General features: G+C 44.2%; 1 pseudogene; it reads right to left on the reverse strand.

The window, feature by feature from the left end:
- Window positions 1–5,045: 5,045 nt before the first annotated feature.
- LOC143796091 (5S ribosomal RNA) lies at window positions 5,046–5,164 on the reverse strand (annotated as a pseudogene).
- Between the last annotated feature and the right edge of the window lie 9,523 nt (window positions 5,165–14,687).

A 14,687-nucleotide genomic window follows, 5' to 3' on the forward strand; every position in this document is an offset into this window, starting at 1 on the left:
ATCTCTGACTGTGAGTGACAAATCATGCAGTCAGGACATAGACGCGCATGCACCGACGGGGAAGCCGGGTCACCCTCCGTGAGTGGTTTCTTGTTACACCAGCTCTCGACCGCTTATTGTCCCTGGACACTGACAAGGCATAGGACCATGTTCTTACCTGCTCACCGCTTCTAGACCCCCCGATCACCTACCAAACTATGAGGAATCACCGCTGTCACCAGGATCCAGGACGACATCTCTTCAAAGACTACACCGGACCCCTTATGCGCCAAGGCCTTGGGCCAACGATCAAGTCTCGGAAACCACGTTCTGACGTCATCGGACTGATAAGTTTTGCTATTCTTGAACTTGCTACCTTATCCTTTACGCCTGTTTACCCTGAGTTCCAAACCCCTTGTTCGTTTATGCTATTCTCCTATTTTCTCCCTGCAAGGAGTATATCTGTTAAAGTAAACCCCACATTAACCCTTGCTCTGCCTCTGACCCGTTACTGCATCTTGCAACCTGCTCACATATGTCCCTGTTATGGTCTGGTGGCCTAGGAGCAGCATGGACGAGCTCTGGAGAAGGTGGCCTCTATACTGACCGCAGACCCTGAACTTAACACCGCAACTAGAAGTAGCCGTGGGATGTTCCTGTCACTCCCTAGACACCTCGTCACAGCCTGAGGACTAATTACCCCTAAAGAAATAAACGGGAAAACTATCTTGCCTCAGAGAAAATCCCCAAAGGATAGACAGCCGCCCACAAATATTGACTGTGAGAGGAGAGGGAAATTACATACGCAGACTGAAAACAGAATTTAGCAAAGGAGGCCACGCTAGCTAAAAAGAAAAGACAGGACAGAGTACTGTGCGGTCAGTATTAAAATGCTACAAATATCCACCACAGAGAATACAAAAATCTCCACACCTAACTAAAGGCATGGAGTGTAACTCTGCATCTCCAGAGCTTCCAGCTTGGCTGAATAAATCCTTAAACAGACAAAGCTGGACAAGAAAAAACATAGAAATGCACTGAGCTATAAGGTCCACAGCAAGTGGACTGCAAAAACAAAGCCAGGACTTATCTTTGATGACTTGGACAGTCTAGCAGGAGAAACCAAGCAGAGATGTGAATCCTCCAACAAAACAATGGACAACTGGCACTGACTAAGGAATCTAGCCAGAATAAATAGCTCAGTCAGAATTGGTAGTAAGTGAAAGCACCTGATGACTGCTGAGATCCAAAGGAGCAGCAGTACCACTTACAACCACCGGAGGGAGCCCGAGCAGAATTCACAACATGTCCCCCATCCTGGTATAAGTATCCCCCATCTTATATACATATCCCCTTTCCTGTATACATAGTTACATAGTTACATAGTTAATGAGGTTGAAGGAAGACTTTAAGTCCGTCTAGTTCAACCCATAGCCTAACCTAACATGTCCTAACATGTTGATCCAGAGGAAGGCAAAAAAAAACCATGTGGCAAAGAGTAACTCCACCATGGGGAAAAAAATTCCTTCCCGACTCCACATACGGCAATCAGACTAGTTCCCTGGATCAACGCCTTATCAAGGAATCTAGTGTATATACCCTGTAATATTATACTTTTCCAGAAAGGTATCCAGTCCCCTCTTAAATTTAATTAATGAATCACTCATTACAACATCATACGGCAGAGAGTTCCATAGTCTCACTGCTCTTACAGTAAAGAATCCGCGTCTGTTATTATGCTTAAACCTTCTTTCCTCCAGACGTAGAGGATGCCCCCTTGTCCCTGTCACCGGTCTATGATTAAAAAGATCAGCAGAAAGGTCTTTGTACTGTCCCCTCATATATTTATACATTAAAATAAGATCACCCCTTAGTCTTCGTTTTTCCAAACTAAATAGCCCCAAGTATAATAACCTATCTTGGTATTGCAGACCCCCCAGTCCTCTAATAACCTTGGTCGCTCTTCTCTGCACCCGCTCCAGTTCAGCTATGTCTTTCTTATACACCGGAGACCAGAACTGTGCACAGTATTCTAAGTGTGGTCGAACTAGTGATTTGTATAGAGGTAAAATTATGTTCTCCTCATGAGCATCTATGCCTCTTTTAATACATCCCATTATTTTATTTGCCTTTGTAGCAGCTGCCTGACACTGGCCACTGAATATGAGTCTGTCATCCACCCATACACCCAGGTCTTTTTCATTGATGGTTTTGCCCAGAGTTTTAGAATTAAGCACATAGTTATACATCTTATTACTTCTACCCAAGTGCATGACCTTACATTTATCCCCATTAAAGCTCATTTGCCATTTATCAGCCCAAGCTTCTAGTTTACATAAATCATCCTGTAATATAAAATTGTCCTCCCCTGTATTGATTACCCTACAGAGTTTAGTGTCATCTGCAAATATTGAAATTCTACTCTGAATGCCCCCTACAAGGTCATTAATAAATATGTTAAAAAGAAGAGGGCCCAATACTGACCCCTGTGGTACCCCACTGCTAACCGCGACCCAGTCCGAGTGTGCTCCATTAATAACCACCATTTGTCTCCTATCCCTGAGCCAGCTCTCAACCCACTTACACATATTTTCCCCTATCCCCATTACTCTCATTTTATGTAACAACCTTTTGTGTGGCACCGTATCAAAAGCTTTGGAAAAGTCCATATACACTACGTCCACTGGGTTCCCTTGGTCCAGTCCGGAACTTACCTCTTCATAGAAGCTGATCAAATTAGTCTGACATGAGCGGTCCCTAGTAAACCCGTGCTGATACTGGGTCATGAGGTTATTCCTCTTCAGATACTCCAGTATAGCATCCCTTAGAATGCCCTCCAGGATTTTACCCACAGTAGAGGTTAAACTTACTGGCCTATAATTACCGAGTTCAGTTTTTGCCCCTTTTTTGAATATTGGCACCACATTTGCTATACGCCAGTCCTGTGGTACAGACCCTGTTATTATGGAGTCTTTAAAGATTAAAAATAATGGTCTATCAATGACTGTACTTAATTCCTGCAGTACTAGGGGGTGTATCCCATCCGGGCCCGGAGATTTGTCAATTTTAGTGATTTTTAGACGCCGCTGTACTTCCTGCTGGGTTAAGCAGGTGACATTTAATGGGGAATTTTTATCACTAGTCATTTTGTCTGCCATGGGATTTTCTTTTGTAAATACTGATGAAAAAAAGTCATTTAGCATATTGGCTTTTTATTCATCCTCATCCACCATTTCACCCAGACTATTTTTAAGGGGGCCAACACTGTCATTTTTTAGTTTCTTACTATTTATATAGTTAAAGAATATTTTGGGATTATTTTTACTCTCTCTGGCAATGAGTCTCTCTGTCTCAATCTTTGCTGCCTTGATTTGCTTTTTACAGAATTTATTTAATTTTCTGTATTTATTTAATGCCTCCTCACTACCTACTTCCTTTAATTCTCTAAATGCTTTCTTTTTGTCCCTTATTGCGCCCCAAACAGCTCTATTTAGCCATATTGGTTTCCTCCTATTTCTAGTATGTTTATTCCCATACGGTATATACTGTGCACAGGTCCTATCCAGGATGCTAATAAACGTCTCCCATTTTCTTTGTGTACTTTTATGTCTCAGGATATCATCCCAGTTAATTGCACCAAGATCCTCTCTCATCCGTTGGAAATTTGCCCTCCTGAAATTTAGTGTCCGTGTAACCCCCCTACTACCCATCTTATTAAAGGTTACATGAAAACTTATTATTTTGTGATCACTATTCCCCAAGTGACCCCCAACCCTTATATTTGATATGCGGTCTGGCCTGTTGGTTAATATTAGGTCTAGCAGTGCCCCCCTCCTTGTTGGGTCCTGAACCAGTTGTGAAAGGTAATTGTCTCTCATAGTTGTCAAAAACCGATTACCTTTGCTGGAACTGCAGGTTTCTGTTCCCCAATCTATTTCAGGGTAGTTGAAGTCCCCCATAATAATGACTTCTCCTTGAGTCGCAGCTTCATCTATTTGCTTTACGAGGATATTCTCCATTGCTTCCATTATTTTTGGAGATTTATAACAAACCCCTATCAGTAATTTATTATTTTTTCCCCCTCCCTTTATCTCCACCCACAGGGACTCTACATTTTCATTAAATTCACCTATATTATCACGCAGGATGGGTTTTAAGGACGATTTTACATATAGACACACCCCTCCCCCTCGCTTATCTGTACGGTCATTTCTGAACAGGCTATAGCCCTGCAAGTTAACAGCCCAGTCATGGCTCTCATCCAGCCATGTTTCAGATATCCCCACCATGTCATAATTATGCTCCAACAACATTAGTTCTAATTCATTCATTTTGTTGGCGAGGCTTCTGGCATTAGTATACATGCACTTGATGTTACTCTCTGTACCTCTATTCTTTCTTAAATTATTAACTGTTCTTACCCCACCCCCCATGCCACCGCCACCCCCAACTTCCTTATTTGTGCCCAGGTCTCTATCTGCACTATCTTCCCCTCCTATAAAATGAATACCCTCCCCCCCAATCCCTAGTTTAAACACTCCTCCAACCTTCTAACCATTTTCTCCCCCAGCACAGCTGCCCCTTCCCCATTGAGGTGCAGCCTGTCCCTAGCGTAGAGCCTGTAGCCAACTGAGAAGTCGGCCCAGTTCTGCAGGAACCCAAACCCCTCCTTCCTACACCAATTCTTGAGCCACTTATTAACCTCCCTAATCTCCCGTTGCCTCTCTGGCGTGGCACGTGGTACCGGCAGTATTTCGGAAAATACCACGTTGGAGGTCCTTGCATTCAGCTTGCAGCCTAATTCCCTGAAATCATCTTTAAGGACCTTCCACCTACCTCTAACTTTGTCATTTGTGCCAATGTGCACCATGACCGCTGGGTCCTCACCAGCCCCTCCCAGTAATCTGTCCACCCGATCAGCGATGTGTCGGACTCGAGCGCCAGGTAGGCAGCATACCGTCCGACGATCCCTGTCTTTGTGACAGATTGCCCTATCTGTTCCCCTAATAATTGAGTCCCCCACTACCAGCACCTGTCTGGCCTGCCCTGCTCTCCTATTTCCCTCAAGTCAACGGTACCAGGGATTCCCAGCCAGTCTCCCATGCTGGTACTTGCCTAGCCTCAAGCTGCTTAGCATTTGCGATCTGACGAGGGCAGGCACATTCAGCTTAGTGTGGCCATTGACGATACATATCCTCCTTACTGGTATATGCACTGCTCAAAAAAAATAAAGGGAACACTAAAATCCCACATCCTAGATATCACTGAATGAAATATTCCAGTTGTAAATCTTTATTCATTACATAGTAGAATGTGTTGAGAACAATAAAACCTAAAAATGATCAATGTAAATCACAACTAATATCCCACGGAGATCTGGAGTTGGAATGATGCTCAAAATCAAAGTGGAAAATGAAGTTACAGGCTGATCCAACTTCAGTGGAAATGCCTCAAGACAAGGAAATGATGCTCAGTAGTGTGTGTGGCCTCCACGTGCCTGTATGACGTTCCTACAACACCTGGGCATGCTCCTGATGAGGCGGTGGATAGTCTCCTAAGGGATCTCTTCCCAGACCTGGACTAAAGCATCCGCCATCTCCTGGACAGTCGGTGTAACATGACATTGGTGGATGGTACGAGATGTGATGTCCCAGATGTGTTCAATCGGATTCAGGTCTGGGAAATGGACGAGCCAATCCATAGCTTCAATGCCTTCATCTTGCAGGAACTGCTGACACACTCCAACCACATGAGGTCTGGCATTGTCCTGCATTAGGAGGAACCCAGGGCCAACCACACCAGCATATGGTCTCACAAGGGGTCTAAGGATCTCATCTCGGTACCTAATGGCAGTCTGGCTACCTCTGGCAAGCACATGGAGGGCTGTGCGGCCCTCCAAAGAAATCCCACCACGGCATCTCCAGTCTCTGTCACATCTGTCACATGTGCTCAGTGTGAACCTGCTTTCATCTGTGAAGAGCACAGGGCACAAGTGGCGAATTTGCCAATCCTGGTGTTGTGTGGCAAATGCCAAGCGTCCTGCACGGTGTTGGGCTGTGAGCACAACCCCCATCCGTGGACATCGGGCACTCAGACCATCCTCATGGAGTCGGTTTCCAACCATTTGTGCAGACACATGCACATTTGTGACCTGCTGGAGGTCATTTTGCAGGGCTCTGGCAGTGCTCCTCCTGTTCTTCCTTGCATAAAGGCTGAGGTAGCGGTCCTGCTGCTGAATTGTTGCCCTCCTATGGTCCCCTTCACGTCTCCTGGTAGTGCCTCCAGCCTCTGGACACTACGCTGACAGACACAGCAAAATTTTCTTGCCACAGCTCACAATGATGTGCCATCCTAGATGAGCTGCACTACCTGACCCACTTGTTTGGGTTGTAGAGTCCGTCTCATGCTACCACAAGTGTGAAAGCAAAACCAACATTCAAAAGTAACCAAAACATCAGCCAGAAAGCATTGGTACTGATATGTGGTCTGTGGTCTCCACCTGCAGAACCACTCCTTTGAGTGTGTCTTGATAATTGCCAATAATTTCCATCTGTTGTCTACTCCATTTGCACAACAGCATGTGAAATTGATTGTCAAACAGTGTTGCTTCCTAAGTATAAATTGTCTCTTCAGAGAAGATGAAGACTAGAACTCTAGTGCCACCTATTGGATATATCAATCCTAACAGTCAATGTTCACCCTTTAACGAGCCTTGTCACATGACTTAAGATAAAAGCCAAACCAGAATCTCAATTTGCAGACACTGTGTTTCGAGGTACTACCCCTCGTCAGTGCAAATTGGAGATCTGGTTTGGCTGAGTGAGAGGCGTCTGACTGGGAGCCAAGAAGTATTGTTTCTCCTTGCAGAGAGTGACATGTTAAGCATGTTGAGATGAGGAGACTTAAAGCCGCAATGCTCCTCTGGGATATATGCAAATTGTCTCTTCAGAAAGGAAGAGAACTAGAACTCTAGTACCACCTATTGGAAGTAGCAATCCTAACAGTCAATGTTGACCCTTTAACGAGCCTTCTCAGATGCCTCTCACTCAGCCAAACCAGATCTCCACTTTGCAGTGACGAGGGGCAGTACTCCAAAATACAGTGCCTGCAAATTGAGATTCTGGTTTGGCTTTTATCCGAAGTCATGTGACAAGGCTCGTTAAAGGGTCGAGGGCATGGAGTCCCTGTGTTTATGGGCATTTAAGGCATACCAACCCCTTTCACCAAAGTGTCTGGTGTCGGTGACACGATCCCCTGGGTACAGATCCCTATCCGGGTGTCCTTCCCACAGGTGAGACTCCACGTCCCTCCTGTTGACAAAGATCTCCGCATAGAGACCAGACTCTTTAATAAACCCCCAGACTTTTTGTAGTCTAAAAGCCAATATGTTGCCCTGCTTCAGCGGGGTCTGGTTTGCTTGGTAGTTCTTTCGGGTCTGTGCTTTGGTTCGCAGGTCCCGCTCGTCAAAGGCTCTGCGCTGGGCCTGGTGTTCTTCCTCCTGTGCCTCCCATTTATGGGCCAGTTGGCGCTGGTACTCGTTCCAGCTCAGGACCTCCAGGGTTTCTGCCTCACTCTCCTTCCTCCCAGGGAATCCCATGAGATCAGGTCCAGGATTGACTTTTCAGTGTATACCTCCCCAGGGAGGTTGGCAGGTTGAATTGGGGCCTTTAAGAACTGCTCCATCCCCGTGGCCTGGTCCCATGGTCCAAGATTTTGAAGCCGGCTGGATCCGCGGGGAGGTGGTGCTGCTATGGGGCCTACTAAGGCTACGTTCACATTTGCGTTGTGCGCCGCAGCGTCGGCGCCGCAGCGCACAACGCAAACGAAAACGCGGCAAAACGCACGCTAAAACGCTGCGTTTTGCGCCGCATGCGTCCTTTTTGGCCGAAAGTTGGACGCAAAAAAAATGCAACTTGAAGCGTTTCTTGCGTCCAACGCTTGCGGCCATGCGTCCCAAATGCAGCACAACGCATGTCCATGCGCCCCCATGTTAAATATAGGGGCGCATGACGCATGCGGCGCCGCTGCGGCGCCCTACGCTGCGGCGCTGACCGCAAATGTGAACGTAGCCTAACAGTTCCTCGGTCACCGGGTCAGGGTCAGCAAACTTACCTGCCGCAGTGGTGTCTCCGGTGCCGGTCAGTCCTGTCGGTGGCGGAGACTGTTTAGCGGGAAGCGGTGCTGGAAGCAGTGCTGGAAGCGGTGCTGGTGAGTCTTCCGCGGGCGCCGCCCGACAAGTCGTCTTGGCGCCCAACTGCATTGGCAGGAGCTGGTCGATGAGCTCCTCTACTCCGGCCTGCAGGAATTCAGGGCCGACTGGTGATGCCTGGCCGCGGTGTCTTTCCAGGTGGCTGGGGGAGTTCTCCGCTTCCACCCCATGCTCTAGTTCTGGGCTGCTGGCCATGGTGTCCTCCACGTTGCTTGCTCCGCCCTGGTCTCTTTCCCGCTCTCTATTCCGGGGCGGTTCCTTCTTCTTGGTCTCCGCCCGCCATTTAGGATTAAAAGGCGGATCTCTGTTGCTGATGGACACGTCCTCAGGGTACAGAGGTATTTGGACTGGGCAGCCATTATTTTTCACGCTCTCAGTTAGTTTCCGCCCATGATGGCACACCCTTCTTCTCCAGCACTCCTCATGGTGCTGTAATGGCGGCAGTTTTGGCGGCAATTTTTGGCGGTCTTTTGCGATACACAGTCTTTTAGCACAAATCACGGTTAGGCACAGTTCTTGCACAGTCTTTAGGTGCACATGACCCGATTCACGGGGTTTAGTAGATCCTGTTTGTGACGCCAAAGTTGGAGCGCCCCCATGGGTCCGTGGGGTACTCGGTACCGAATCCTGGTCCGTGGCCCTGGGACATCCATGTAAAAGGGGAAAGATCTTTAAGGGGAATGTTCGTGATGCCGCCTGTGGTATTTGGTCAGGGTGACCGACGCTGCTTTAAGGGGTCCGCTGGGGTGATGTTATGGCAGTTGGATGGTATACCTTCCCACAGGTGAAGTGTATCCCCAGTGGCTTCCCAGTGTGTAGATAGTGAATGATGAATGGCGCAGTGAAGAACAAGGACACAAGGTTGCAGTCTCTTTACCTTTACTGAAGACTTCAGCATCCACAGTCCAGGGCACCAGATCATAGGGCAGGCAGAGTCCTGCCGGTTTGGAGGCAAGTCCAAAGTTCCCTTGTCCAGATGGAAATCAGTAGCCTTCCTTTGCGCTGCAGTGGTGCAGTCCCTTACTGCCTATGACTTCACATAAGGGTCTCACAAATGCATGTTTCTCTCTCTCTGTCCCCCATATAGGATAGGACAAAACCCGTATGACTGGTGACTTGAGCCTGTTCATAGGGTCTCTTAGATAACCCGGCTCTGTAGTTGTCACCGTGCCTCCTTGGTGTAAGTGCGGACAGGTAACTTGCAATTAGCTGTCCTGCCGGTCTCTGAAATAAGGCATAGAGGTCCTTACTCCCTCGGTGTTCCGGCTACCGGAATGTTGCGCCTCAGAAGGAGACAGCTTGAGCGGGGCTGGTCCCCTTCTGGTATCCTCTCCTTTGCTTTGACTTCCTTGCACGCTCGCTGCAATACAGTTCTGCCTTTCAATGTCTCTTTCTGGGAGCTGCAGCTCTGAGGGCATGCACAGCTCCTTTGGACCCTCTGTCCACCTCAGACTACTGTCTGGAACTGACTCCCTTTCCCTACAGACTACCAGTTATATATATATATGTGGGGAGTGATGTAATACATAGGGTCAGGAGCTCCCCCTGGTGGCCTGGAGTGTGAACTGTGTTTCATGCTTGTGATACCTGGATGCAGTTATCCTTCTTTGCCTCCAAACGTAGCATCACTCTCCCCGAGAGGAAAGCAATACCACTGCGACGACCAGGACCCTGGGGCGCCGCATATACCTATAAAGAGAAAAATCAGACAAACTGAACATTTTGCAGTGGTCTCTTAATTTTTGCCAGAGCTGTATATATACTTCATCCTTGCCCAATCCTGGTATATGTCGTCGGATGACGATGAACTGCCTTTATTTTGAACTGCTGTTCTTCACCTCAAGTATATCCTCTGACTTAATGTACTGTTTATCTCCCAACATCCTTCTCCCTTTATGCTGTCTAACCCTTTACCTCCCTGCATGGAGTAACACTGTTAAATTAAATCCCTTGTTAACCCTTGCTCTGCCTCCCGTCCATCACTGCATCCTGCGTTCCTGCTAGCATCCTACACTGGCATCAGCAGTCGCTCCTCCAGCATTGGCCTTGTCATGGTCACACCCTCTGCGACCACGTTCGTTACACCCCTGCATTTATAATATACCAGATCTAAAGGCAACTATTTTTTATTATTTGTAATTCAGATAGTGTTTATGACAATATAAAGCACAATATGATTGTATGTCATTCTCAGTGGGGTCTATGTTTTACAATGGCGTAAGTGGTAGACAGATCAACCTAAAGGGAAAAAAGTAAGAAAATAATTAGTATTTTTTGGATAATGTTTCTTTACAATTATACTTTTTTGTACAGTTGAAGGTAATATAAATAACATGTACCACAGAAATGGGTTGATTGTTTTTTTAGTGTAGCGCATGATTATTGAGACAGGTTGCCAGAGCCTCCTACACATTTCTTCTTCAAAGATTGTGTTGCACCCATTGAAATATCTGAAGTCCTTCAGACATAGAAACGTTAACAAATACAAGGGCCCAATGGGAGAAAGAGGCCAAAGGCAATCTCGGTAAAGATTCCAGGCAGAGAAACATGGGCAAATGCAAGAACCTACTGGTCATGACTGCTGAAGGTAATCTGAGTAAAACATATTTTACAGGCCAACAGTAGAGCAGGGAAGTGGTCCCATTTAATCCTTACACCCAATGGTAAAAAAAAAACAATAGCCCTCTGTGCACCCAGTGGAGGATATCCTTTGTCTGGTGGCATTCCATTTAGCCTAATAAAGGGGTTCTAAGGGGGATTCCTTTTTTTACATTCATGGGGAGGGATCATAGTCATGGAAAAGCCTTAACTCCTTTAGGTCTAATGTGAAACCATCAAGGTTAAAACTGTTGGCAGATATGCAACAGATACAGACTTTTTTCTGTGCAGGAGGAGTTTACACTTTTCTGACAGTAGTTGGCGATGTTGTTACTGTTATATGCTTAGTTGAATGTAATGCATATACTTGTACTTTGGTTTTACTTTCTCTCTGGTAAAAAGTTTCTTTAGACTTCCTGTTAAGCTGTATTAAGAAGCTGATGCATATACCTCATGTTCTGTGTAGATAAAAGTTGAATTATCCCATATAATCTACTCTCACAAGTTTCTTCTGCAACCAAACTATGCAACAGGTTATGGGCCCAGCATAGAAGACAAAAAGGACTTGGTGAATGCAAAAGAATATTTCAGAGCAATTCTCTCCAAAAAAGTAAGACAAATAAGTTAAATATGAGCTTATTAATGGAGGATGATCAGTTAATCCACATAAGGAATGTGAATACAGCAAAGGGAATGTGGGAAATATTGAGAAAGCTACATGAAAGATCCAGCTTAAATCATAAACTATTCCTGCTAAGAAAACTTTACAAGATGAGATTAAGTGCAAGGAAAGACATGCAGGGGCATATAAACTCCATGATGGAGGTTGTAACAGTTGAGATCAGTCCATGAAGAGATTAAACATGAAGTCATATAGCAGCAATATTATTGTGCAGTTTACCAGATTCATACACTGCTCTGATATATGCACTAGAGACAAGACCTGAAGCAGACATTACATTGGAGTTTGTAAAGACCAGACTTATAGATGAAAATCATAGAAGGAAAGAGCAAACAAACAATTCCATTGAAAGGGATAGTGAAAATGATCTTAAAGCGACAGACAAGAAGCCCCATAATACAGACACAAGAGAATGTTTCAGATGTAAGTAAAAAGGACATTTAAAAAAAGACAGCACTATATGTAAAGCAGAACAACAGAAATTACTCTAAAAATAGAATAAACAGAAAGTAAAAAGCACAATTTCTAACCCACATGCAGAATACTGGAATGGTACATTTAAAGTAATTGATAAAAAGTCATCATCAGGCTAGTTTATTGACTCAGGAGCAAAAAGTCACATGACTAGTTATAAAAGCCTCTTTACTCAACTTGATGAAAATAAGAAGGAACCAATTTATCTTGCACATGGGAATAAAATAGCTGCAGAAGGTATTTGACAAGGAATGCTAATCTGTTCTGATACATTTGGGCATAATTCAAAATTGCTAGTAAAGGATTTGTTATATGATCCAGGACTAGAAGGAGGATTGTTATTCGTAAGGCATCTGTCAGCCAAAGGACTCACTGTAAAATTCAAAGATGATAATTGTACAATTCTAGCGGGAGATAAGGTAATAATTAATGTCAAAGCAGGTGAACCCCTCACTGCAGTTGTGGTATGTTTTATCCATTATCTCTGTATACGCCTTTGATGGATCCATTTCATACTATGGATTTATATAGGGACCCATAAATGCATGTACGTTTTTGACTTATCTTCAGGATTTTCAAGCTGTTGCCACCGCCTGGGCTTATGCGCTATTGCCTGTCACTTTTTTAGCCTGTTCATTTGTTTCTGACCTTTTGATATAAATAAATGTATTTTGCAATATATGTGTATATATATTTATTTGAACTATTTGACTGTAATTTTTCTGTGGTGGTTCTCATTTCGACATGCAGTGTGCCCAAATTGTCCTATTATCTAGCTATAGATCCAACTAATATAGGAGAATATACTCTTTAATTATACAATGAATACGTTACATTCCATTGGCTATATGTGTTTTTCTTTTGGTTAAGAGTATCTATACCTAAAGCGAGTGAGACAAAAAGCACAAGACCACTTGACTTGGTACACACTGATATATGTGGACCTATGAAAGTGACCACATCAGAAGGTAATAGAAATGGTGACCTTCGTAGATGACTACTCAAGATACACAGTCACGTACTTGATAAAGAACAAAAGTGAAGTTTTTGAAAAATTAGAAGACTGTGACAAAGTCAAATAACAAGTTTCAGAGGAAGCCAACCATCATAAAAAGTGATAATGGTGGTGAATTTACAGGCCACCAAATAGAAAACTACGTAACACAGAATGGAATAGAGCATCAACAGACTGTTCCATACACATCTGAACAGAACGGGATAGCAGAAAGAAAAAACAGAACTCTGACTAAAATGATAAGATGTATGCTAACAGACTCCAAAGTACCAGAGAAATACTGGTGTGAAGCAGCAATAATAATAATCCTTATTTTTATATAGCGCTAACATATTCCTCAGCGCTTGCAATGACCGCTACTTGCAAAACAGACTTTTTTCAAGAAAATTGAAAAAAAAAACATATGAACTGTGGCAAGGTTAGAAACCAAGTGTGAATAATTTAAGAGTTTTTGGTTGCAAAGTTTTTGTGTTTATTCCAGAAAAAAAAATGCTCCAAACTTCAAAACAGAGCCATTGAAGGAATATTTGTCGGATATAGTGACAATTGCAAACGGTACAGAATCCTAGATCCCAAGACAGACAGAATCACAGTGAGTAACAGTGTAAATTTCATTGAAGATCTACATGATGACATAATGATATCACTGGAAACGAAAAATGAGAGAAACGAAAGTGATATAACTGCAAGAACATCTAATGAGAAAGAAGTGGAAATCGATGAAAGCTAAAAAACTGAAAGTCAAGAGATTCAGCACCATACAGACACAGAATCAAGACACTCAATAAGAGAAAACAAGGGAAGACCACCTCAGCGTCTTTCATACAAGGCACGTACAAATAAAATTTATGAACCTACATCTTGGGAGGACATATCTCAACTTTCATAAGAAGAGGCCAACAAATGGATAAAGGCTGCAGAAGCAGAAATAAAATCCATGCATGATTCAAAGACATGGACACTGACAGAACTACCAAAAGCAAAAAAGGCTATAGGATGTAAATGGGTTTTTTAATTAAAATACCAAGCAGACGGCACAGCTGATCAATACCAAGCAAGACTTGTAGCTAAAGGCTATTCTCAGAAATATGAAGAAAACTATGATGAGACATTTGCTCCAGTTGTCAAACACATCACAATCAGAACTCTGTTTGCAGTTGCAGCAACGAAACATCTGCGTCACGGAGTCCTTCTCCGGTATCACACAATCAACAGAGCAAGAGAAGTGTGAACAATCCTAAGACATTTATTTAGGCAAAAATACGAAAGGTCCATATATGGTCCACCACACAAAGGATAAAATAGTCCAGAATACGAATGCAGTTCAGTAACAGGATAAAAGTCCAACAATCCAGCAGGCAGAGGATAGCATAGTTCATATACTCTTCTTTCTCTCTGACATGCTGTCTTCACATCATGGTTCCACACAGGATCTGATCTGAGCCTCACCTCCCTGATATTTACAAGTCCCCCTCCTCATTCACAGGTCAGGAGGGGGAAGGCCCCTGGCTCATTGTTTCAACAAGCTAGGTCAACATGTCATTAGCATATTAGCAAACAATACAGTACTGTGAGGGCTGATATCAGATGGCAGCAACAGCCATTCATCAATTAGCAAATAACTCCTTCTACAAGAGAACACCATGAAAATAAGTAAAATAGAAATATACACAAAAATGATACCCACATAGCATATCACACCATCACAACCTCTCCCCCCTCATAATAAG

The sequence above is a fragment of the Ranitomeya variabilis genome, chromosome 1 (genome assembly GCF_051348905.1).
Source record: "Ranitomeya variabilis isolate aRanVar5 chromosome 1, aRanVar5.hap1, whole genome shotgun sequence".
Classification (NCBI taxonomy): Eukaryota; Metazoa; Chordata; class Amphibia; order Anura; family Dendrobatidae; genus Ranitomeya; species Ranitomeya variabilis.